A 25,775-nucleotide genomic window follows, 5' to 3' on the forward strand; every position below is an offset into this window, starting at 1 on the left:
TCTTTCTGTTAACAGGTAGAGCTTATCATATTGACCATTTGGCATTAACGTAGAGAATTGGGCCTCCCATCTTTTTGTTTAATTCTGTATGTTAATATCTTGTCTCCTCGGATATGAAGATAAACCCGATAGAGACAATACTTCCTGTTTGCCTGTAGGGCTGGAGCATGGATAAGTAAATGACACAAGAAAGCCTGGGGAAAGGGAGAATAAAGAAGAATCTTTACAACTAATGAAACAGAAAAACTAAACATGTGAGACAAGTAGAGGAAAGATCAGAAACTCACCGATATTTACCCAACTTGTTGAAGATGTGGTTGGCTAAGGAAAGCCCAGATTAAGGGGTTGGAGCTCCTTAGCGGCAAGAGAAAGATTCCCATTCACTCAATAAAGGACCAGCATTTGGGAAGACTGAGGAGAGATGGAGTGAAAATGCAAAAAAGTCTGAGTTTTAGGAAGTTGGAGTTGAAAACAATCTGTGTATCTTGTGCGGAAACCACGGAGAAGGATACATTAGAGAAAATGCACAGCTGAAGATAGATTCAGCGTGTGTGGCCTGGATTGATTCTATGAACGGTGGAGGTTTTAGCAACCACACGGCTGCTTCAGCACAGAAGTGTCAACAGGAGTCTTGAAGGCAGGTACAGCTTTGAGTTGGCCTTATTTCTTAGGGCTGCTGGAGAAAGAAAGTCACATCGATGTGTATTTTTTTCCCCACTCTCCTTTGCCATGCCACCATAACAAAGAAGCCACGGGCATCCCGGGCACTTCCCGGACTAGAGCCTGTCATCTTTCCACCCAACCACCAGGCTGGTGGGTGACTTCAGTTTCCCCTTGGAGGTTCTCGTGAAAATAGGAAGACAGACAGCGAGGTTTGTCAAGTCTGTGCCGCATGCACACCTATCCGTGTACACACGAGAAGAGACGCTTAGACGTGGCCTCCATTTCTGGGTACTACAAGATTAATGTTCTGAGGGGACTTTGTTGCATTACAGGAAAAGCTGGTCCCAGCAGGGATTGCCAAAATAAAAATTACATATGACACAAAGTATTTGGAGTCGTTCTGTAGAAAGGGGGGTGGGGATAATATCCATACCATATGCCACGAGAATTCACTTATAGGAGAAAATATACAGCCAATTGAATTGGGGAAAAATTATTCCCCACCAAGAAAAAAAAATGCCAATACCCATGGCATGGGAATTCGGTTTCTTCGAGGCGGCAGGTTGCTTTGGAGAGGAGAAAATGTACAGAAGGATCAAGAAGCCCGAGGGTGGGGCCGATGATTAAATGGTGAGAAGAGTTTGGTGGGAGAAATATTTGAAGAAGATCGGGGAAAGGCAGGAAGGGATAAAAACAAAGCAAGGCAATTTAGGAAAGAAATCAGTCCTTGGCACTGGGGAAATGTCTTTAGCGATTGCACGAGGGAAAGAGAAATTACCCGAATAATAGATTACAAAACAAATGAGAACAGCCTGTTTGAGAGTGCGAAGATAATAGAACAAGAAGCTGAAGATAAACCTTAGGAATGGCCGGTGCCCAGGCAGATGCCCCAGGTTGTCGCTGCTGCTGGCACTCCCGCTGCGACTTATTTATCTCACAAAAAAATATTGTTTAAAATAACTCACTATGAAGGTTTCTACTATAATTTGCCAGGGGATATCTGGCCAATTGACTTTACAGGATACTTGATTGAAGAAAACAGGTAAGCCTTTGATGGAGGGATTTGCTAAATCAACCACTGCTAAGTTTTTTTGTTTTTTTTGTTTTTAAATCAAAACACAACATCCAAGAAAGCACAGGGGAGATGCCTCACGTGCCCAGAAGGGAGCAGAGCTTGAAGTCAATAGGGGAGGAGGAGGATACTATCCCTTCCTCTAGAAGCCTGGTTCAGTCATCTGCTCAGACCTGGGGTCTATCTGGCACACAGTAGCTATTCTCCCATGAGTAGGCTGGTGGGAGCTTGGTGCTTCTGTCTTCCGCGTCATCATCAAAAAGTAAAGAAGAGTGAAAAAGGGAGGGTGTGTGAGCTCTATGGTGTCCACCCACTGTAGAGGAAATATTATCTTCAGTTTTTCTTTTTGGGTCTTTAGGGACTAGGTGCCCGGGCGGTGATAGAACTGCCCGCCTTCTGATTTCTTTTCCCCTCATCTGTTTGTTCCACCACAAAGACTGTGCCCTCACTACATTCAAGGCACAATGCCAGGCACATCTCACTGAGCCTGTCCTCATCGTTGTGGGTCACAGGACAAAACTGAGCTGAGGCTTTCTGGGTCCTCACCGCCAGGCTGGCTATACAGTCAGAGATCATTCTGGCGTGTGGGCAGAAGTCAAGCAGGCAGAAGGACAGAGGGCCTGGCTGAAGCAAAACTCCCGAAGAGGAGAACCTGTGTGTGGTGCCCAGACCTCCTTTTCTCATGGCCTTCCTTTCCTTGGGAGTTCTTTGGACACTCACGCCGCCCCTTGCTGCTCACGCCCCCTGGTGTGTGTGTGACCTTTCAGGGGGGTATTCTTCTACCCAGCATCCCCTATGATCACCTTCCCCTCTCTCTTTGCTCCCTAGCTCACCTTTCCAGAGTTATATCCCATTGTCTGTGTTCTCTATTCTTTAAGAGAATAAACTCTTTTTTAAAAAGTTTATTTATTTTTGAGAGAGAGAGAGAGAGAGAGAGAGAGAGCATAAGTGGGGGAAGGGGCAGAGAACGAGGGAGACACAGAATCTGAAGCAGGCTCCAGGTTCTGAGCTGTCAGCACAGAGCCCCATGCGGGGCTTGAACTCAGTAACTATGAGATCATGACCTGAGCAGAAGTTGGATGCTTAACCAACTGAGCCATCCAGGAGCCCCTCTAAGGGAATGAACTCTTAATAAACTCTTAAGGGAAGAACACTATGCATTGATGTTGAGAGTACGTTTTATGATTTTCGGTTTACAATCAATTCCGTATGTGTGTTCTTCAGCATTCACGAGCACTGGACAATAGCAAGCAGTTACTGCCACCCTCCTCTGGTAGAAGTATAGAGCATTGGAAGGAGATGTTGAACATCAATCATGTGCATACAAAGATGCAGAGCTTGGAGTTGAACCCAAGTTTTCTGACGGTAAGTCCAAATACAACCGAACCTTAGATTGTGAGTAACTTGTTCTGCGAGGGTTCTGCAAGATGAGCAAACATTTCTAGTAACTTTTAACCGGAAAAATGAGTGATGTCTTGCAATATGAGAAGTACGTGTCGCTGAATGTCACATGATCACAACTGAGCCAATGGTTCTTGAAATTTGCTTTGATATAAGAGTGCTTTGGATTACAGGCATGTTTCTGGAATGAATCATGCTTGCAAACCAAGGTTTTACTGTATATTAATCCTTCCAGTGATGTTTTCACCTGAAAAATCTGGAGACACGATGCCTAAACGCTTAGATATTCCTAGGAATGGGGAGTTTCAAGCTAGCCAGCTGGGGTGATCATTTTGCAGTAGAGGGAGCACTGCCAATAATTAAAATTGAGTTTGTAAGACCCTACGTCTATTTTTATTTTTTTTATTTTTATTTTTTTAAGGTTTATTCATTTCTCAGAGACAGAGCATGAGGGGGGAGGGGCAGAGAGAGAGAGGGAGACACAGAATCTGAAACAGGCTCCAGGCTCTGAGCTGTCAGCACAGAGGTCAACGAGGGGCTTGAGCTCACGGACTGCAAGATCATGACATGAGCCAAAGTCAGACGTCCAACTGACTGAACCACCCAGGCGCCGCAAGACCCTACTTTTTAGAAGGGAAACAAGGATGGAAAACAGACAGATGGATAGATTTCTAAATACATTTGGGTCAGAAAATCTTTGAGCAGGGCAAAATATTTGGTTTCTGAATAAATCATAGTTTGATTTGATAAAAAGGTTGGCTGAAAAGAACCTATGAAGTGTGCAAAAGTGTGATTATTGTTAGCCGAAAAATGGTAAACTAAGAAGGTAATATAGTTCAGATCAGTGAGGCAGCATATTAGGAACAAATCTAAAAATAACAAATTTCAAGGTAGGTTCTGGAGACTTCATGATGGGAAATAAAAATATCGGCCATTTATTGTTCTTCAAATGGCTAATAATTGGCAATTGATGACTAAAAGGAAAATTACTGTCTTCAAGGTCATGATGGATGCCTGAAGCATTCAGAGTCCAACATCAATAAATATGTAAGAAGAATAATTTGTCTGAGGAAGAAAACATAGAATGGAAAAAGGACCCACGAACATCCTAGCCATATTTAGAGCCAATCGCAAAGAAAAAAAAAATAATACGTGAGTCAGGACAGAAAACATCTTCAAAGCAAATAAGTCTACAGGAAAATGTGAAGAAGTAATTGCCCTCTTTGAAGTAAATATAATATGATTACATTCAATTATAAATTCCATTCCTGTACGGGAATGGCTTTGGGGGTAAGCGGCAGGCAGGGCTGGGAAACCACACGGTCCGCTTCATCCTGTTTACGCTAGAGACACGGGAGGAAGACAAACCATCGGTTGACAGTAAGCGGCCTCACGCTTTGAAGGCAGGTGGCTGTGTGCCTAAAGTCACAGGCATGCAGAGGTCTGCTCCTGAGTTCATTTCATGAGAGACAAGTCCAGTCATTACTGCGCACAGAAAACCCACATCCCGGAAAGCAAGCCACCACCCCCTGCCCCCGCGCCACATAGACCTCTGGATTTCTACACACCCTGTGTTTTTATGAGCTCATCTCCTCTCTCCCGCTGTCAATGGGAGAGAGGATGGGGCTCACTCGGAGACTTGAGAATTCAGCTCATTGCTCATAAGTTCGAGTTTTAGGATTTGAAAAACTTTTATCAGTAAATAAAGGTCAACCATCTGGCAGCAATGTGTCTATTTGGCTCTGCTTTGGTTTTCTACACTATGTTATAAAAATATTACAGTTTAGTATGACATTAGCAGAGTGTGACATCTGGGCTTATACAAAATATAAGAGTTGGCAGGGGGACTAATTTCCCTTCTGAAAAATTGCCATGGCACAAAGGGACTGAGGACGACCCGATGGCTGAGAATAGAGCCCTGGACATGGCTGTCCTTCAGCCAGCAACGTCCTCCAGAATGTCTGCCTGGAAGGGGGAAGGGGCCTAATTACCCCAGAGGATCACATTGATGGATCGCTGTGGGCCTTTGAGAATGGAGACTATTTTAGCAAAAGAGGAAAATTTTTCTCTACCTGCAGTGCTAGGTGGTCATGCATTCAAGAATTAAATGAGACTACTTCAAAAAAAAAAAAAAAAAGCCCCCAAACCTCTAGGTATGGCAGTAATAAAGCCGGGCAGCTTTTCAGTGGGTTTAGATGTTAGAACATTTACTTTGGGGGTTGAAAATGTATAATTAAATTTTGGCACTGCTTTTAGGTGGTAATGATTTTTATTAAATTCCTTTTTAGTATGACCCTTTTTATGAGTTCAAGACAAATGCCATATTTATTTTTTCCCCCTTAGGCTCTCTGGGTGCATTTTAATGCACTATAATCTGAAAGATATCGAGTCACTGACAAAAAGAATACATACATCTGCACAGGACCATTGTGCAATCTCAGTTAGAAGCTGATTTTTTTTTTTAAAAAGAGAGAGGATCAAATTTAAAGAAAATTTCTCTTCTCCTCTCTGGGCACTCAATTCTTGTGAAGATTCAGGCACTATTGATGGCCGATGGTACTCATAAATGGAAAATTGTAGTAGCAATTTTCCACAGGTGTTGAAAAAAAATCTCAAAGCTTTAAGATGTCCAAAGCTCTGGTGGCTATTTAGGGATAACTAGGGGATAAGAAATGTTTTATCAGGAATCGAAATTACTGAAACCATGAAAATCCAAAGTTCTTGCAAAATGCTGCATGATGGTAACAGGGAACACGTTGGTGATTCGTGATGGTGGTATTTCCATTTTTTTTTTTCTTTCTGGTCAGCGGTGGCCAAGGTGAAATACTATAAACTTCCTTCTGTCCATCACTGCCTGATTTCCTTATTTAAGGAGGAAGTAGCAAGTTACCACGAGTCCCCCATCCGACTTGGGGAACATATAGGCAGAGATGGTTATCTAGGAGGGTCACGGTCAACGAGACAACAGGGAACTGCACTTAGAGAGCAGGTGCCTGGGTTCCTCCTCTGTAGCTCCTTCCAGCCACTAACGGAGGCCCAGGTCAGGGGACCTTACCTGTTGCTACTTTCCTCAGACTCTGACTGATTCCCGTTCTAGCAATCAGTGACAAGCACTGTGTGCTTCTGGACTTGATAGTTATGATCGCAGGGGTTGGGGAAAGATCTGGGTGATTTTACTTTCCTTCGGCGGTCCTATCTCCAGGGGAACTTGCTTCACAAAGCGGCTCCTAACCCCTGAGAGTCGTTTTGTTATTAAAAGGTTGCAACACCGCCTGTGACCTGGGGAAGATGCGAGCTATGACAGTGCCTTTCGCAGTCAGATTTTCCGGCCCTCCGTTAGACAAGACTGTGCTCCTCGTTGCTGTCCTGCATTTGGTATTTTCCTTCTTCCCTCGGGGGATTCTCAAGGTAGAAGAAGACCCTGACATGATTCCAGGGGGCCAAAGGTGAAGGGCATTCCCAGGGCATCCGGGACACGTAGAGACTCCAAGGGAAATGACCTGTGTTGTCCCTCCGGGGTTCACGTCCGAGGCTCACCTGGGTGTACCTGCCACTTTTGTCCAGCTCCTGGCCACGTCTCTACTGCAGCCGTGCTGACAGGCAAGAACCAGGCTCTGCCTCGGTGCCTGAGCCCTCGGACCGAGGGCTGTCTGTCTCTCCTCGGCCTCTTCTGAGACTGTGGGGTCCAGACCTCAGATGCGCAATCAGACTGGGAACTGAGTCAGCGGGTTGTGGGTTGAAGCACCATGCACCACACTCCCAAATTGTACCTCTCCCCCTCCCTTTTGTTTCTACTGGGATATAGCTTGTATATCATACAGTTCATAGTTTTGAAGTGTACAATTCACTAGTTTTCGGTACATTCATAAGGTTGTACCTCCATCACCGATTCCAGAGCCGTCTCATCACCGCCGAATAAATCTGTACCCATTATCACGCCCATTCACTTCTATCCCTTCCCCTGGAAACCGCTAATAGCCTTACGTGTCTGTGGATTTGCCTGTTCTGGGCATTACCTAGAAATGGAATTCCTACAATAGGTGGCCTTTGTGTTTGACGTCTATCACTCAGCATGATGTTTTCAAAGTTCACCCACGTGGTGCCTGCCAAGTGTCAGAATTTCCTTCCTTTTTAAGGTCGAATGATAGTCCACTGTATGCAGATATCACAATCCGAGTGTCCATTTATCCATTGGCGGACTTCTGAGCTGTTTCCATTTTTTGTTTAATGCTGCTAGAAACATTAAATTTTTTTTAAATATTTATTTATTTTTGAGAGAGAGAGAGAGAGAGAGAGAGAGAGAACAAGTGGGGGAGGGGCAGAGAGAGAGGGAAACACAGAATCCGAAGCAGGCTCCAGACTCTGAGCTGCCAGCACACAGCCCGACGCGGGGCTTGAGTTCACAGACCGCACGATCATGACCTGAGCCGAAGTCAGACACTTAACTGATTGAGCCACTCGGGCACCCCTAGAAACATTTTTTGGACAAGTTTTTGTGGGATCATGTTTTCAACTTTCCCTCCTCATTTCATTACTTTTATGGGCTAAGGTCACAAGACTAAATCCCTTCCACCTTTTTTATTTATTTTATTTTATTTTATTATTTTGCTTTTTATTTATTTATTTTAGAGAAGCAGTATGTATAGTGGAGAGAGTATAGGCTTTGGGGGCCGTATAAAATTGGATGCAATTTCCAAGTCTGCTATCTAATCTCTCAGCCTCAGTTTCTTCATCTGCAACGTGGGTATGAGAATTGGGCACTCCCCAACTCTCAGTGACTTACAGAAACAAAGGTTTATCCTTCACACTAAATGTTGAGTATAGCTGTACTCTTCATGTCTTCCTTATTTTGGGTTTTGTGCCAAAGGAGCAAGCACGACCTGGGATGCATCTTTGCTGCATCCTTGATGCGGAAGGAAAAGAACAATGGCAGAACCGTGTAACAGCTCTGAACTTCTGTTTCGGAGTCTAAAGCATGATTTCTGCTCATAGTTCATTGTCCACCGCCAGTCACATGGCCAGGTCTAATGTCATTGTTGCATGGTGTATATGCCTCCCATAGGGGGAGCCAGTCTGGAGCAGGGACCCGTAGAAAAGACATAGAAAGGCATAAGAAAAGAATAAGACATAAGACATAAGAAAAGACATAGAAGAGAATAATGTTGTCTTCCACATGGGACTTCCACATTACCATGCACACAGTGGGAACAGCAGAATTAGGATATCATGTCTTCCTGGACTCCCTTCTACCTCGATAACAAATGTACCCCAGTTTGTCTTGCTGTCTCTTCCTCTTCCTATAACTAGGCCCTAAGCATGAGTGCATCCTGGGATGCATCCCAGGCTCTCCTCTCTCTGCACTCAAACTCCAGATGACCTCATCCAGTATGGTTTTAATCACCCTCAACTTACTGATAACTGCCTAATTTATCTTTCAAGTCTTGACCTCTCTTTGGGCTCCAACTGCCTTATGTTATCTCCGCTTGGAATTCTAATGTGCAGCTCAAATGTAGTATGTCCTAAATGGAACTGATTCCTATCCTTCCCCACCCTGGCTGGCATTCTTCCCTGTTGCCATAAATGGTACCCCCTTGCACCCAGTTACTGAAAGCCGAAGTGTAGGGTCCCTCCCTTTTTCTCCCTCCCCCATCACATCCATCAACAACACATGCTATTTCATCTTTCAGATAGTTCCCCAAACCGTTCACGTCCGTTGGCAACAGATGCCCGCACACTAACTAAACTCACTATAGCTCTCAGCTTGATTACTGCAGTATTCAACCAACTGGTGTCTGTACTCTTTTTCTTTTCTACCTAAGTCCCCTGCCTCACATCCTAGTCAGAATGATCTTGCAAATGTATAAAGTATGCCCTTTCCTCAGCTAAAAACCTTCTAAAGATTTAACATTGTTTTTAAGGGAAAAAAAAAGTTTCATGCCATGGTTACAAGGCCCTGTATGATCTGGCCGTTGTCCACTGTCCCGGGTTAAATAATGTTCTCTCAAAATTCATGCCTACCTGGAACCTGAGAAGGGGACCTCGTAGGGAAATAGGGTTTTGGCAGATGTACTTAGTTGTGTGAAAGTGAGATCATAGTAGATAAGCATGGGTCCAGTTCCGATATGACCGGTATCCTCGTAAGAATAGAAAAGACACAGGAACATCGACGAGACACACAGAGGTGAAGGCCATGTGAGAAGAGAAGCAGGGCTTGGAGAGATGCAGCTATAAACAAAGAACACCAAGAACTACCAGAGACCACTGGCAGCTAGGAGAGAGGCATAGAACTGATCGCCCCTCAGAGCTTCCGAAAGGAAACAGACTTGCTGACATCTTGATTTTGATTTTTGGCCTCTTGTTTTAAGCCACTCAGTTTGCAGTAATTTGTTATCTCAGCCCCAGGAAATGAATGCAATGAACTCTTCTTGCCTCTTTCCACCCCTGCCCTCATGTGATGATGCCACACTGGCCTTCATTTTGTCTCAAAGCTTAGTCTCTTCTTGGAGCTTTCAAAATGGTCTCCTCTCTCTGTTCCAGAGCTTTCTCTAGGATCGGCTGCTTTACCTCATATACGCCTCTGTTCCTACTACTATAATCTCTGACTTTGCTTCTACATGTTTACAGTAATATCTCAGCTTGGATATATTCAGAAAACATTCATTGTATTTACTTCTTTGGTGTCACCCATTTTCACCCAAGGAATCCACATAGATTTGATGCATCTTTAATCAGTAAGATTAAGTATGTTCTAACTGTGGGTCAGATGAGATGGGGCCCCGGTGGGGTTGGGAGGGTATCACTTGGTCCATGAAATTCGTGAAACTTCAGGATGAACTGATCCCCTGGGATCTGTTTACCTGGCTTTAAAAACCAGTGACCTCCCACTGTGGTGAAGTCATAAAAATAGAGGGTATCTACACCACCTATAGCCACCAGGGCATTTCCCCAGTGAAGGCATTCAGTACTTCCAGAATGTACACACTGCAAGAAAACAAAGTTTGGAACTAAAGATATATCTCACATAATTTCTAAACTCTGATTTATATATATATATATATATATATATATATATATTATTATTATTATGTTTATTTTTGAGACAGAGAGAAACAGAGCATGAGTGGGGAGGGGCAGAGACAGAGGGAGACACAGAATTTGAAGCAAGCTCCAGGCTCTGAGCTGTCAGCACAGAGCCAGACGCGGGGCTTGAACCCACCAACTGTGAGATCATGACCTGAGCCGAAGTCGGATGCTTAACCGACTGAGACATCCAGGCACCCCTGAGATATTTTTGATAGAGACTCTTATAATTATCTACTTTAGGTTAAAAGTCCAGATACAATGGGGCACCTGGGAGGCTCAGTTGGTTAAGTGTCTGACTTCGGCTCAGGTCATGATCTCACGGTTTGTGAGTTCAAGCCCTTCATCGAGCTCTGTGCTGACAGTTCAGTGCCTGGAGCCTGCTTCGGATTCTGTGTCTTCCTCTCTCTCTGCCCTTCCCCTGCTCACACACACTCTCTCTCTCTCAAACATAAATAAACAAAAAAATAAATAAAAAAATTAAAGTCCAGATATAAGGGTATTTTGATTCCAGGACACAGGTGACAAGGCCTCAAGATGAGCTTGTAGACTTCGGTTGCTAATTACATAGAACTTTCATGAGGAAGGAAACGTATCTACATGGTTCTGAATATTGATTCTCCCTCTACTGGCTTGGTCACGGCAGCCTATAGTATTTATCTGTTCTGTGAGATAGAGACAGAAATGAACATATGAACTAAACTTTACATTATTTGTAGTTTGCAATGTGTAGTTGTGTGATTACAGTTAATTAATTTAGCAAACTTCTTAAAGTTCTTGTTTTCTAGGTTCATGTGATTCTTCTCCCAGAATACTTTATACATTTTAAATCAAAGAGCTCTGGGGCACCTGGGTGGCTCAGTCAGTTAAGCATCTGACTTTTGATTTTGCCTCTGGTCAGGATCTCACGGTTTCATCAGTTCGAGCCCGACATCTGACTCTGTGCTGACTTCGTGGAGGCTGCTTGAGATTCTTTCTCTCTTTCTCTCTGCCCCTCCACTGCTCATGCTATCTCTCTCTAAGATAAGCAAACATAGAAAAAAAAAAAAAAGCTCCTTCATGGAGTGTATAGATAAATACCCAAAAGCGACTTACTCCTAATTGTTACTTCTGGTGTCCCAATCAAATTAGTATATCAACAACGTCAGTGGTTGAGAAGGAATCCTAACATAACCTAACTACTGATGTTAGGAAACAAAACACAACCTGAGTTCAGTGGGGTCGTAAAAGTATTCGACTCACACACTCACACCATCTCCTAACAATGGCGCCCCACAGTACGTGGCTATTCTGTTCCTATTCTGGGACATTCTCTGTAGTTACATGAAAGCCCTTTAGCTCCGTGACTTTACCACAGCAGCAATTCTTACCTCAGGGCTCTCCCTATGTCATGGGCGTGCATTTCAGAACGCGAGTGTCCTTGTGAGCACCTTGATGAAGTTCCCTGGGTGATTTACTCAGTAACATTTCTGTTCTTCCAGACTGGGTGCCATGAATTCAAATTCTTGATTATAATGCATGGCAGCAACGTGGTCGTGCTTACGGGTGTATCAGAACTGTGCTTTTTAAACTTTTATAAACATGTTCTCATCTGTGTTACTTAATTCATTCCCTACTGCGGTTGGCCAGGAATCTTTATCCTCTTTAGCTGATAGAGAACGAGAGATGCCTTATGGGTGACCTGCCACCAAAGCCTAAGTGCTTTGGACTCAGGTTGCTTTCAAATTTTTCTGCATCCGGAGAACGGGTAGAGTGTCAGACAACTTGTGCTATGATAGGTTGTGAAGTTCACATTAGCAACAGATTTGTTTAGACCTGCTGCCATCGTGGGGAGAGCTGACCGTCTTGACACAACCCTAGAGATTTAGGTGAAAATTTGCTGTTCGTTTTGAGATAGCACATCTGAGGCATCACAATAGTTAAAAGCTTGCCAAAGGATGCACAGACCTGGTAAGTGGTAGAATGAGGCCAAAGAGAAGAACTTCTATCAGATGGAGTTACACATGGTATCTAAGCTTATTTTCTACCTTCAGGTGTTGATCTATTCATTGCTATGTCTAAATCTACATGCTCTAAAATTTCTGTAAGGAGCCAGGAATGAAGTGAGGTTCTTTTCACTGGTGTCTTGGAGAGTAGGTTGCTAATGGCCTAGAGATAGAAAAGAACACTAAAAAAGAGAGGGGAAAAAAAGCTAGAAGTTCAAAGATGAAAAGGCGGCTTGAAACAATCAGGTGCAATAACAAATCCTTTGTGGAAAGAACAATCTGCTCCGCCATATTTTAAGACTGGAACATGCGAAAATGCAGAATTATTTTTATTATAAATCTGCTGCCTCGGGGGGCCCCCTCGGTGGAAATGGTGCATGCTTCCTCTTGGGCGTGTGATAGATTCGCTACACTGTGAAAGCGTATTACCCATTCTTGAGGAGAAGGCAGTCCTTCAGGCTCCAAGCCTCGAAGGGCAAATTGTCTCTGCTTTCCATCTCTACATTCTGTTTCCCCTACCGAGTCACTTGCTAATTTTTGTCTGAGTTCCACTTAAAGAATGAGCTAAAGCAAACTTAAATCATGCAGCTCAATTTAAAATAAGCACTGTTATATTCTCAAAAGCTTTAATTAAAATTTTTTTTCTGTTTTTCAGAAATACTAAACTAAGTCAAAAGCTCCTTTTTATTATTATAATTTCAGTCCTTTGGTTTATTGTGTTCCTTTCCTAGCTGTTAGAAGATATTTTAAATAACTCTTTGTTGAAGCAATACTTTTACTTTTTGAGCTAAGCACAGAACGTCACATTTGACTGACCTGCGAGTTGAATAGTCCTCAAGCCACACATATACCTTAAGATTCTTTTATGCCTAAACAATTCTAAATGCTCAGAGTAGATCACAACCAAGGCTGACATAAAAATACAAATGAATTTGTATACATTTGTATAAATTCATTTCAGTGCTCTATATATTTCTTCTCTCCAAGGATAATTTGAGTATCATTTTTGCAATTGTTTTAGAAACTTAAAACTCAGATTCAGAATGTGAAATACCTTTATCTTATACCATACACAAAAATCAACTCAAAATGCATTAAAGACAAACCTAAGAGCTGAAACTTTAAAACTTCTTAAAGAAAATATAGGGGGAAAGCTTCCGAACATTGATCTTGACGATGACTTCTTGACAATAAAAAGACAGTTGGGACTACTTCTAACTAAAAATCTTCTACACAGCAAAGGCAACAATCAGCAAAGTGAAAGGAGAACTTATGGGATGGGAGAAAATATTTGCAAACTATGTATGTCTGGTAAGGGGTTAATATCCAAAATATATAAAGAACTCCTACAACTCAATAGCAAAAAAAAAAACAAAAAACAAAAAACAAAAAACAAAAAAAAAAAACAAATCACCCAATTAAAGAATGGACAAATGTCTTGAATAGACATTTCTCCAAGAAAACCTACAAATGGCCAAAAGGTATATGAAAATGTGCTCAACATCACTCATCGTCAAGGAAATTCCAATCAAAATCACAATGAAATATCACCTCACACCTATTAGTATGGAAACTACTAAAAAAAATGCTGGTGAGGATGTGGAGAAATTGGAACTCTTGTACATTGTTGGTAAGAGTGTAAAATGGTCCAGCCACTGTAGAAAAATAGTAAGGGTTACTATTTTTAATAGTAAAAAATTAAAAATAGTACTACCATGTGATCCAGTAACCCCATATCTGGGTATATATCCAAAACAATTGAAATTAGGATATTGGAGAGAGAGCTGCACTCCCACATTCATTGTAAAATTATTCACAATAGCCAGAAGACAGACAGCTTAATGTCCATTGGCAGATGAATGGATAAAAGAAATATGGTATATACATACAATGAAAAATTCGGCTTTACAAAAAGAAGAAATCCTGTCATAAGCAACAACATGGATGAACCTGGAGGGCATTATATTAAGTGACATAAGCTAGTTACAGAAGGACAAATACTGTATGATTCCACTTCTATTGAATATCTAAAATAGACTTCATAGAAGCAGAGAGGAAAATGATGTTGCCATGGGCTGGGGGAAAGAGGAAGTGGGGAGTTGTTTGATATATATAAAGCTTCAGTTTTGCAAGCCAATGATAGACATCTATGGTACAACATAGTGCTTGTTAATTAACAATACTGTACTGTGTACTTAAAAATTTTATTAAGAGGTAGATGCCATGTTACGTGTTCTTCCCACAAAAATAAAAACAAAAAATACAAAAAAACCCCAAAGGGCACAAGGACATTTTCGGAGGTGATAGATATTTTATTATCTTGGTGGTAGTATGGTTTCAGGGGTATCCAAACTCATTAAATTATAAATTTTATATGTTAAATATTTATAGTTTTTTGTACATCAATTATATCCCAATAAAGCTGTTTCTTTTGTTAATAAAAAAAAAAGGGGGAATTTGTGTTAACTAAGGATTTTACTACAAGAAGGAAGGGAGGTGCCCAGAGAGTGACCACACAAACTTTCTGAATACGTTTATGTTATGGACTTCTTTTTATGCCTAAGTATAGCTTCAAAATGATAAGATTTTTTTGTTGGTTTTTAGAGACAGAGAGAGAGCACGCACACAGGTCTGCACAACGGAAGGGGAGGGGCAGAGGTAGAGAGAGAATCTTAAGCAGGCTCCACACCCAACACAGAGATTGATGGGGAGCTCAATCCCATGACCATGAGATCATGACCTGAGCCCAAATCAAGAGTCAGACACTTGGCCAACTGAGCCACCCAGGAGCCCAGTATAAAGAAATAAGATTTCTTTATACTTTCAACTATGGCCCTTCTAAGAATTTCTTGTTGTCAGCAGGATAGGAAGGGCCTGGTAGAGAGGCCTTTGGATATTTAGCAGTGGAGGAGGGTAGAACTTTGTCATCTCAAGACAGCAAATATGAATACGGGCCAATAACATATATTTGAAAGGAATCACAGTATTTGTCTGAACAACAATTAAGGAACTGTCATTTTGTTGAGGGTTTAACCTTCTTCCTCTGAACCATCAACATGTAATGTCTTATTATGTGTGGGCTGATTTCCTCATTACTATATACTGCTGTTTCTGTGATGGGTAGAGGCAAACTATAAGTTTACTTTAATATTATCTGGCTTAAGAATGGTTATGTCTTCATTTGTCACTACGACTAATGTCATTAACTTAATATTAAAATATTATTCTGGTATTAAAGCTAGTAGTTGATGATACTGATGAAGAGAGTGATAGTGATGGCGAGGTTGATGGTGGTGACTATGAAAGTATCTTAATTTCATCGTGGACTCCAAATAATTGGATTAGGTCTTGGGGCTGCACAGAAAATGCATCATAGGAAACTTACTGAAGCTCTCTGAGTAGGCCTATCTGAATACTCTCACACACCACATCCCTGATGTGACAGAGGGAATCATCCTCTCTGAAGTCAACCCAAGCCACGGTTATTCCTTACTACCATACAAGGTCATGCAAATAGAACTCTCTAGTCTGTCATTTTGCCCTCATACCCTTGTCTCCCTTTCCTCTATCTTTTTATTTCCCTAAATCTGTTTGGTGACTTTCAGGTAACTTAAGCATATGTAATCCCAAATGATGTCAACTAACCTGAGCGTTTTGACCAAGTTCACACAGTTCCTACTCAAATTGTGATTCAAACCCACAATGCTTTCCACGTCACCCTAGCAGACTCCTCAATTTTGGATTAGTCAAGCTGCATATTTATGTTGGTTTGGGTCTGGATTCGGCAGGTACCTGAAAATCTCTGATATGTCATTTGCTGTTCTTTCTCCTGCACACCGATATTAGTCTGGAGAGTTCTGCCTGTGCCTATGCACACACTTACTGAATTGAGATATAGTGTTTTGGGTTGTAACTGAATCTCTTCACTTTAATATATATGTTTCGAAGGGGCATCTGTTGTAAATTAAATGAAACATTTATAAGAATGAAGAACAATCAGAATCATTTCCCCTGAAGAAATTAAAATATTACCAACTGAAGTTTTTGACCTCCTCATAAGCCACCTTAGCCCCATTAATTCTCTTCTCATTTTATGAACACCCTAGAGATTGTCTCTTTCCCAAACGAGTCCTAAATGGGGGAGTCCCAAGGGTCCTTTTGGACACCCTTCTCTGCTTTGGAAGCATGATTCATGTTGCTAAATTTCAGATTGCTATTTCATCATGAGTCTCAAAAATATTACATTATCCTGATGACTCACTATTGACAGTTGGAGGTTACCTCAGATTTAAATTATTTCATGCTGGCAGTATGTGCATGAGGCTTTTGCTTTCGTAATTTTTCTCAATTTACTCAAGCAGTTTAGAAAGGTCCAGATGGAGATGAACATATTGAACGCTTAAAAAGAAATGTTTGTGTAGTTTACGCAGGAAGTAAGACGCATTTCTTAATACACAGAGAAGGTTGTTTCCCTTTCTATTAGAAGTTCCAAATGAAATAAAATCTTGGACCTCTGCATTTCCCTGCAGTAGTTAAGCTGATGCAGCAGATACTTTGGTTTTAATTATTTATGGATGAGCCATGTGGAATGCCTGCCAGAGGTAGCAAAGGGAAAATAATGGCTGGTATTACACAACTGACCTTGAATCCAGCTCTGATTGAAATTAATTACCCAAAGTTTTAAAATCTCAGCTTCTTATATTGGTGGTAATGTCCTTCTCTGGTGAGAATGAATAGCTCCATTGTCTTAGCCCAAGCTTTGCTTATCACCAGTATTTATTTCGCAAAATTTGGTACATCTGATCCTTGCAGGGAAAACATTATTAATTGCCTTGATCTTTTCTTCCCCTAATTCCTGCATATTGTGTTACCCTAACATTCAGCCCTTGACATCCCATTAAGGCCAGCTGTTATTTTCTAGAATGGTTGTTTGTAAAAATGAGCTCAGTTTTGGGTTGACCTCTAGAATATTTTGCCACTCCGAAGGCACACACGGATTGTCTCATATCCTTTTCTTGTGTTCTGCATTGTCAATCTTGCATGAGTTACATGTGAGCAAGTGCATTGGGGAAAATATTATTCCTGTTAATTTGAATTAGCTCTCAGTCTTCTAAGGACAGGATATTTGGTGACAATGGGGATGATGCTAACTCATGACTATATAATCCAGTCTTTAGAAAACATGATTTGTGTTGCAGGCACAGTGGCTTTCCCTAATACTTTTAAGGGCCTATTTAGTTTCCATATACTTGAGTATCCACAAAGATGTTGCCTCCAGCATTCCAGGTGCTGTTCCCCACAGTCTCTGGATGAAGGCATGCTTGGGATCATATCATTGGTAGCTGGGGGCAAAACTTCCACCAGAGGAAACTTCACTGACAGAAAAATGAGAAGTGCCACACTGGAATGCGGAGAGAGTTCATTTATAATAAACAGTAATTAACCAGGGATTATTAGGGTGGCACATTTACGACGTGAAAGTAAAAGTTGTGTCAACACCTTATAAAGTCCCAAAAGTCATTCAGCTGCAACATTTGCTCTGGGATGAAGAACAAGGTTCTGTTCTAGGGAAGATGTAGGCTTGCTGTTTGCTGTATTGAAAAACTCTTCATAATAGTCTTTTTGGTTGTAAGCATTTAACAAAGCTTTCTCAGGGCTTAATATAAAGCCCTATGGAGTCAAAGAGACTGTTCCTTATCTCATAACCAACTTTTCTCATAACCAACACCGTTCCTTGTCAAAGATATTAAAAACATGCGTAGCAACTTACTTTTTGTTTTTGTTTTTGGTTTTTGAGTACAAATCTCAGGCTAGATAGTTACACTTAAAACACCTTGTCAAGAGGTCTGGGTCTCCCTTTGTCTGTGTTACTTGTTTCTACCATTTTGCCTCTCCATTCCAACTTGCTGGCCTCACCTATCACCTGAGCTGATTGCACAACCTCAGACAAGGGCAATTAGGCATCCCCTGAGGATTGGTGTTGATTCAGTCTCCCATTCCCATCCTCTAGAACCTTGCTGAGACTGAAGTCTTCCCAGAGTTGGCTTGATGAATGAATGCTTTCTGATGCATTAATGAAGAGGAAGTAGGACGATGGCCTCCTTTTCAATAGTTCCACATTCATTTGGCCTTCTGGAAACATTTCTATTTAATAAAAAGAATCTCTAATAGTAAGAATCTCAATTAGGTAAGAAAGGAAGAGCAGCCTAATGATTGTTGAGTAGGATTCTGTGGGTGGGCACCCTGTATCACTTACACATTGGACTTACCCCATGAGAATGCTACAACATTTCAGGTCAAATGACTTTTTTTTTTTCAGGGGTACATGGAAGAGAGAAGGGCATAGGATAAAAGGATCACATCTGTCTGTCAAAGCATCCTCACCAATTTTCTAGATTTTCATTTGTAATATGTAAAACTCTTTTCTTCCCTCATTGTTAAAATACTATTCAGTTAAAGGGACTAATAGCCATGCATGAGTAGAAGTTTCATTTAATTGATATTTATTTCGTACCTCCTATATTCCAGGAACTTTTTAGTGATTAGGAATGCAAAGGTGACTAAGATAGCAAATCCATCTCCAAAGGGGTTTTTGGCTAGGAAAGCCAGCTACTACTAGATTTATTATCTCAAAAATCCATATTTTGCCCTATTAAGTAAATCAAGCTTTAGTAGTCTTAAGTCTACATAAACAGAACATCCATCTTAAGGACAAATCCTGTGCACAAGTAATCATGGTAACTGTTGGAACACTCAGTTTCTCTGTGGTCTTTCCTTGATTTGAAATATGGCCATTTTTTTAAAGAGAGAATTCCAGAAGAGACAAAAGGCTTACCCGTGCAGAGAGTTGTGTTAAGCCTCCTTACTTCCATCTCCCAAATAGGGCATTTATGTTTGCAAGATCTACTGAAGAGCAGTTTAATCCAGAGCAGTCGATTGTGCCTGGAAACAGGAAAGAAGCTCAAAAGACTAATCTAGGAAGGATGAAGGGTGAGCTTTTCCTAGAATCTTATGGAAAGAGAAAATAGTTTTTAATGGGAAGAACATGGCTCAGGAGAAATAGATTGGCTCTCAAGATCAGAGGTTCCTTCAGGGAAAGGATGTAAGGGAGTTAAGAATAGAACTGTTGGAAAATGAAAAATGAGGGACACCTCAGGGACCAAATGTATGAAGATCCTAAATCAGAAAACATTTGAGAGTGGAAAGTCTGGGCCAGGTAGACTCAGAAGCAAAATAGGCTTAGGCATTAGAGAATTGTTGGCTTGTTTATTTGTTTGTTTGTTTAATAATTGGAGAAATATTTGTGGAACACACACCAAAGTTATAAGGCTCTGACTGCAAATTCATATTGAATATCAAAAGTTTTCTGATTGATCTGCCTATCTTTAAACTTTTTCCTGAAATATTCTTTCTAAGTGGATAGCTATGGGACAGCTCAGGAAAATAAATTTACTTGGGATTATAGGTTGGCATCTAGGCAAAGAGATACAGGATTCTGACATCATTTCTAGTCAGCTTGCCTGCAAATAAAATTACCTAGGATTCTTCACAAAAAGAGCATTTTTAACACAGGAGTTCCTTGCTTGTGTTGCTTGTTAATGAGAGTGTGATTCACAGGATAGCATTGTGGAAATTGTGAATATCGGAGTCAGGCAGATCTCAGTTCAAATCCGAGTTCAATAAGTTACTAATTGTGTGACCTTCATAAATTGCCATAGAAGACACATTTGTGCTCCTTTCATTTCATTTTTCCTTGGCACACTAAGAATAACAGCATGATTTCTTTTCCTATGACACTAGATTGGCCTCTCCTTCAATTTATTTGAGTTAATGTTTACGTGGACTTCTTGCCCTGAAAAATTGCAGTCAGTGAATTAATTCAGTTACTGTTCAGAATCAATGTACAGGTAAATTCTACTATGTCAGTTTCACAATTTATCAGAAAACCCAATGGGATTAACCAGGATTGCTCCTGAATACATTGTATTGCTCCCCAAACTCAGAGCCATTGAGTTTATAACTTCAGAAAGCCGATGTCTACTGGTAGGTAAAGGAAAAAAAGAAAACTTTTAAATTTATATCTAATTTTTCCTTTATTAACAATCTCTTATTGCTAACAATACCCTTTAGTATAATTTACATTCCTTATTACGTCATTATTTATGCTTAGAGAAATTTTACTGGGTTCTATGTAATAGTCTTTGTTCTTTTCTACCTTCAAAGATTTCTGTACTTAAAACTTTTTTGAATCACATGTCAAAGGAGGAATATATATTAAATAAAGGGCAAATAATAAACCAATATGAAATACGTATTTTTATGACACTATTTTGTATATCATATATCATGTATAAAAATATCTTTGCAGTTATGGCTAAATGCAAAAGGAGTAATAAGGTTGCAAACTTCTAACTGGAAATATAAATTTTAAATTGTGAACCTACTGCCTACAAGCAAGCCAAAATTTCTTTATCAACCAACAAGTCAAAAACCATAGAAAAGGTTGCAAAACAAATGAGCCATTTTAAAGAACAAATTGGACGAAGAACAATTAGTATTCATTTGGCCTCCATCCATAATTCAAAGCTCATCTATGTGTGTTTATGAGCCTGAGGAGGGAAGTCATTTAACCATAGGAGTCCTGGTGCAAATTGAACTGTCTTCCTCCTTTGGATTGTCATTTTTAACATATCAGCTGTTATGAATTCTATTTAAAGTGGGACATCAAATATATAGCTAATTCTTCCCCTTAAAAATTTAGTTTATTTTAAATTTCACTAAGTCAACATACAGTATTATATTAGTTTCAGGTGCATAATATAGTGATTCAACAACTCTGTACATTACCCAGTGCTCATCATGACCAAGTGCACTCCTAAATCCCACACCTATTTTACCCATTCCCCCACCCCTCCCTTCTGGTACGTATCCATTTATTCTCTGTAGTTAAGTGTCTGTTTCTTGGTTTGCCTCTCTCTCTCTTTTTCCCTTTGTTCATTTGTTTTGTTTCTTAAATGTCACATATGAGTGAAATCCTATGGTATTTGTTTTTCTCTGACTTACTTAGCATTATACTCTCTAGTTCCATCCGTGTTGTTATAAATGTCCCCTTATAATTTTATCAGAAGAAAATACAATAATAGAAAATGTAATGATAGATTTTTGACCTGAAGACAATATAAAACTTTTAATGGTACACTTTTAAGATTTGAATCGACCACCAAAATTTTCTTTTCTACATCTTAAGCAACAGAGATCTATTCAGGTTAAAATCTCCCCTCTTTTCAGTTATATCGATATATATGTGAAATGCCTTCAAGGTAGATTATAAACCATACTTTACAGGTGGAGCCATCACGTTAAAAAGAATAATGTTTACAACATGATTTGAAGTCTGAAGGAACTTTGAGTCTTATTAGAAGACATTGATTTCTCATTTGTCTTTAAAATATATTGTACCTTGAAATTGTAGTATCTTTCCATATATCAGTTCAGTCATCTATGCATGCATGCATGAATCCATCCATCCCATCCATCCATCCATCCATCCTCCATTTATTCATATTTCCATATACCCATCTGTGACAATTATCCATTGAATGGCTACTGTATGTTGGGAAATGAAACAGGGACTGATAATGAAAAAACGAATACAAGAAAATCCCTAATTTCAAGTTGCTTAGGACCTCGTGAAAAAAAGGCAGACATGTAAATCAATAATTACAACACCACCTTGTGGTAATTACGTGCCATAATAGATGTGTGCTGTCCTTGAGAAAGACTTTGGAATGAGCACTTAAATTTTCTTGGATGACTGGGGTTGAAGATGGAAGAAAGGAGAAAGAATCCGAACACAGTAGATATATTAGATGCAATTTGAATTAAACTGGTGATTATAGAGGATGAGGGGCTATAGGAGCAGAGGAATCTAAAATGCAAAATGTGCAGCATGAGAAAGCAAGGATAATTCAGTCAAAGCAGGCTGTTTGAAATAGCTGAGCCACAGGATACATTTAGCAATGGGGGATGAGAATGGCTGGATCATAGAAGAACTTGTTAACATACTGAGACATTTACACTTGAGCTTGTACACCAGTGTATCTTAAACTTGAGTAACATATGGGTGCCATTTCAAGGAGAATAGCTCTTAAGACTTCTATTGTTCACTTCAATTATTTTTATCATATTCTTACATATGTACACATACATAACAAAGAACAACCCCCTTCTATATAAATCTTTTACATAACCAAAACAACTTGATGAGTTAAAAGTAAATAGAATTATGAAACTATTACAATAGAACATTGGAGAGAAGTTTTGAGTTGGCCATGCCTGCACTAACACCAACATGTGCTGTGGTAAGGGTGCAATTGACTCACCATCTCTCTCTGTCTTTAAACCACAGAGAAACCACTCTGGGATGCCATTTTGGTTAAAGATGTTAAGTTTCCCTAGGGCCTTTTTTGTGTGTGTGTGTGTGTGTGCCACAACAATGAATGTGGTGCCACTGGTTGCTGAGGAGACTAAGCACTGACCACAGGGCAGGTGCTGAAATCTCACGGGCTGACTTCATCATCCTCAATATGCTTATATTTATGTTGGGTTATCACTGGAAAAATGGATAACTTGTAACTTCATAAAGAAGTCCAGGACCTCTGAGACCATGACTGTGAAAATATCTTTGATAAATATTGCCAGAGTAATGAAGGGGCCGCTGAAGGGTTACAAACAAGGGAGAAATGTGGACAGATTTCCTTTTGGAAAGCACACTCTTGAGTTAGAAAACGTGAAACAGTCTACGCAAAAGATGATGACTAATTGCAACAGCCATGGGAATAGGGAGGAAAAGGCAGATTTGAGAGTGATAGAAGTATAATTGACAGGATTTGGTCTCAGATTGGATGTGGGAGGTAAGGGAAATTGAAAATTCAAAGATGGTTCTCAGATTTCTAGCATGGTTGCCTGGATAGCGAGGATACCATTGGCCGGCAGAGAGATGCCTGGAGACAGAGTAGGCTGTGGGTGGAAAACAATGAGATTGGCTTTGGATATATTCCATCTGAAATGCAACAGCTGTGATGGAGTAGACAATCTGAAACATGAGAGTGGGGCTTAAGAGAGGAACTGGGCTGTGGTGGAGGTGTGGTCATCATAGGCATAGCTGTGGTTGTCGTGGCTTTGGACTTGTATGAGATTCTTATGGGGAGAGCATAGGCAATTAGAATAAAGCCAAAGATGGCCACCTGGGTGACAGTGATACTTCAGGGTGTCAGACGGAAGAAGGAGAGCTCCTAAAGGAGACAATTGAGGGCCAGAGAGAGGAAGAGATCCAGGAGAGCAAGTGTCATTGGTGACCATTGATGACACTTGTGTTTTGCCTGATTTCTAAATGATTGTTTAATTATTTAAACTTGTAGGCTTCTAAATTATTGTTTTGTTTTGAGTATTCATTTCCATCTTAGTTTTCACTGTGAACAGTTTAAGCCTAAACTGTTCCTTCTTCATAATCCAATATGTTTAGCAGACATTCATCCATTTCTCGTTAATGTTTAACTCGTGGTCCTCTATGGACATCATGTTTTCTGCCATGCAAGTGTTTGAAAACATGGATTAAGTCAGGATAGGTTGGCATATTTGTTATGGTGCATTCTCCTAACAGAAGCATGGCTACTTCCCTTTTACCTGATTCCCATTTTTGAGTGTCCTAAGAATCATCCCTAGGATATCTTCTCTATTAATATTAACTCTCATGGTGACCTATATGTTGTTGATTTCCAGACATCTTTCCCTGTCTCTGTACCTATCTCTGTCCATATTTCTCTCTCTCTCTCTCTGTCTCTCTCTCATCTATCTCTATCTATCCATCATCTATCATCCTAAGCTCCAAAATTGATATCCAGCTACTTGCCTGCACTCTTAACTTGCCTCCCCAGTAGACATAAAAACTTTGGATTCTTCCAATTTCCAAATTTATTCATTTCCAAGTAGTGTAATTTGAGGAAGTAAAAAAATTTGTCAGCAATCTTTTATCTTTTTCCTACACTCACCTTAAACGCTAAAAGGTCATCCAGTCAGCCCTACTAAGTGGTCCCTGTAACCATATCTAAGCACCTTTCTGGCCTCATTCTAGTCATGTGCCATAGTGCCTTGCGATTCTGTGCAGCACGGAATGTCAGAGGAAGGGATGTTTCCAGTATCTGGGAAGTATGGAGAGCAACGGACAGGTGTGGATGGTGGAATGGGACACGTCTGGGTTTGCGGCCTGCTTCTTACCAACATGGCTAGTCTCCAAACTGTTCTGAATCTTAGTTTTCTCACCTGAAACAGGGAAAGGATTATGTCACAGTTATAACGAGAAGTACGTGGAGGCAAATATGAACAACATCTAACACGGCTCAGATCTTAACACATAATTGCTTATGAAGCGAATTTCCTTTTCCATAGCCATCATCCCTACTTCCTTCTCATTTTACTGCAGAACTGATGAGAGTGTAATATATTATATGGCACAGATTGTGGTTGATAACATGGTTTTCCCCCCTCTATAATTTCTTACGTGAAAATGAACTGGAAAGTCAGCCATCTAGGTCACTGAGAAAAGTTTGGAAAAAGACTGAACCCCGTCCAGGATATTCTACTGGCAATCTCTGTCAACTCTTGACAAGAGACTCCAGCAGGCTTGAATATGGAGCGATGAAAGAATATACCAGAGAAACCTTTACTGGCGTTTCCTGTTTAGGTTACACAGAACTCTGTTACACTATCCCTTTGATTTCAGTCCTGACTCTGACCTTGAAGCTGTCTATCCCAAACTACATACGAACTGGTCTCTTGCTTTTAGACTGACCGGACCTAACTGACCACCATTTATACATGTCCAACCAGAGGCTGTCAAACTTTAGCCCTCAGCCCAAATTTGTGTAAACACGGCTTTTATCGGAACATGGTCCCATCCACTTACTATTATCTAAGGATGCTTGCAGACTACAACAGTTGAGTTAGTATTTGCCACAGAGACTAAATGGCGCTCAAAGTCTAATATGTTCGCCATTTGGCCTTTTACAGTATAAGTTCCCAGACTCCTGTATTATACTATCGAATCCTTTGTGTTGCCAACTTTTTAGCAACAAAACATGTGTTGGGTATTTACAGGATGTCTGTCTCTGGACTAGACACTGACAGGAGGCAAAAGACCAAAAATGCATCTGTCTTCAAGAGCACACAATCTAGATCAATAATTCCTAACCAACTGCTGTAGATGACATCGTATTACCCACCTTCTCTCACTAGTCTCTACACAGAGGGTAATGCTAAGGAAAGTAACAATAAACAGAAAGATGATCTGTATACAAGACTTTTCCCCACCCACCTAAAGTTTGTTCTGATTTCAGTCTCCCTTGCATGGGAATTTTAATCATGGGAATAATTCTTATTTATTTATTTTAATTTTCAGGAATCCTAGGAAGAATTCTTAAGGGAAAAAGAACCCCACAAAACACCCTCTCTTTTCCCCTCCTCCAGATTCTTGATTCCTGGCTCAACAGGACTCTTTGCTCTCTGGGTTAGGTTAG

Source organism: Panthera leo, chromosome A1 (genome assembly GCF_018350215.1).
Source record: "Panthera leo isolate Ple1 chromosome A1, P.leo_Ple1_pat1.1, whole genome shotgun sequence".
NCBI lineage: Eukaryota > Metazoa > Chordata > Mammalia > Carnivora > Felidae > Panthera > Panthera leo.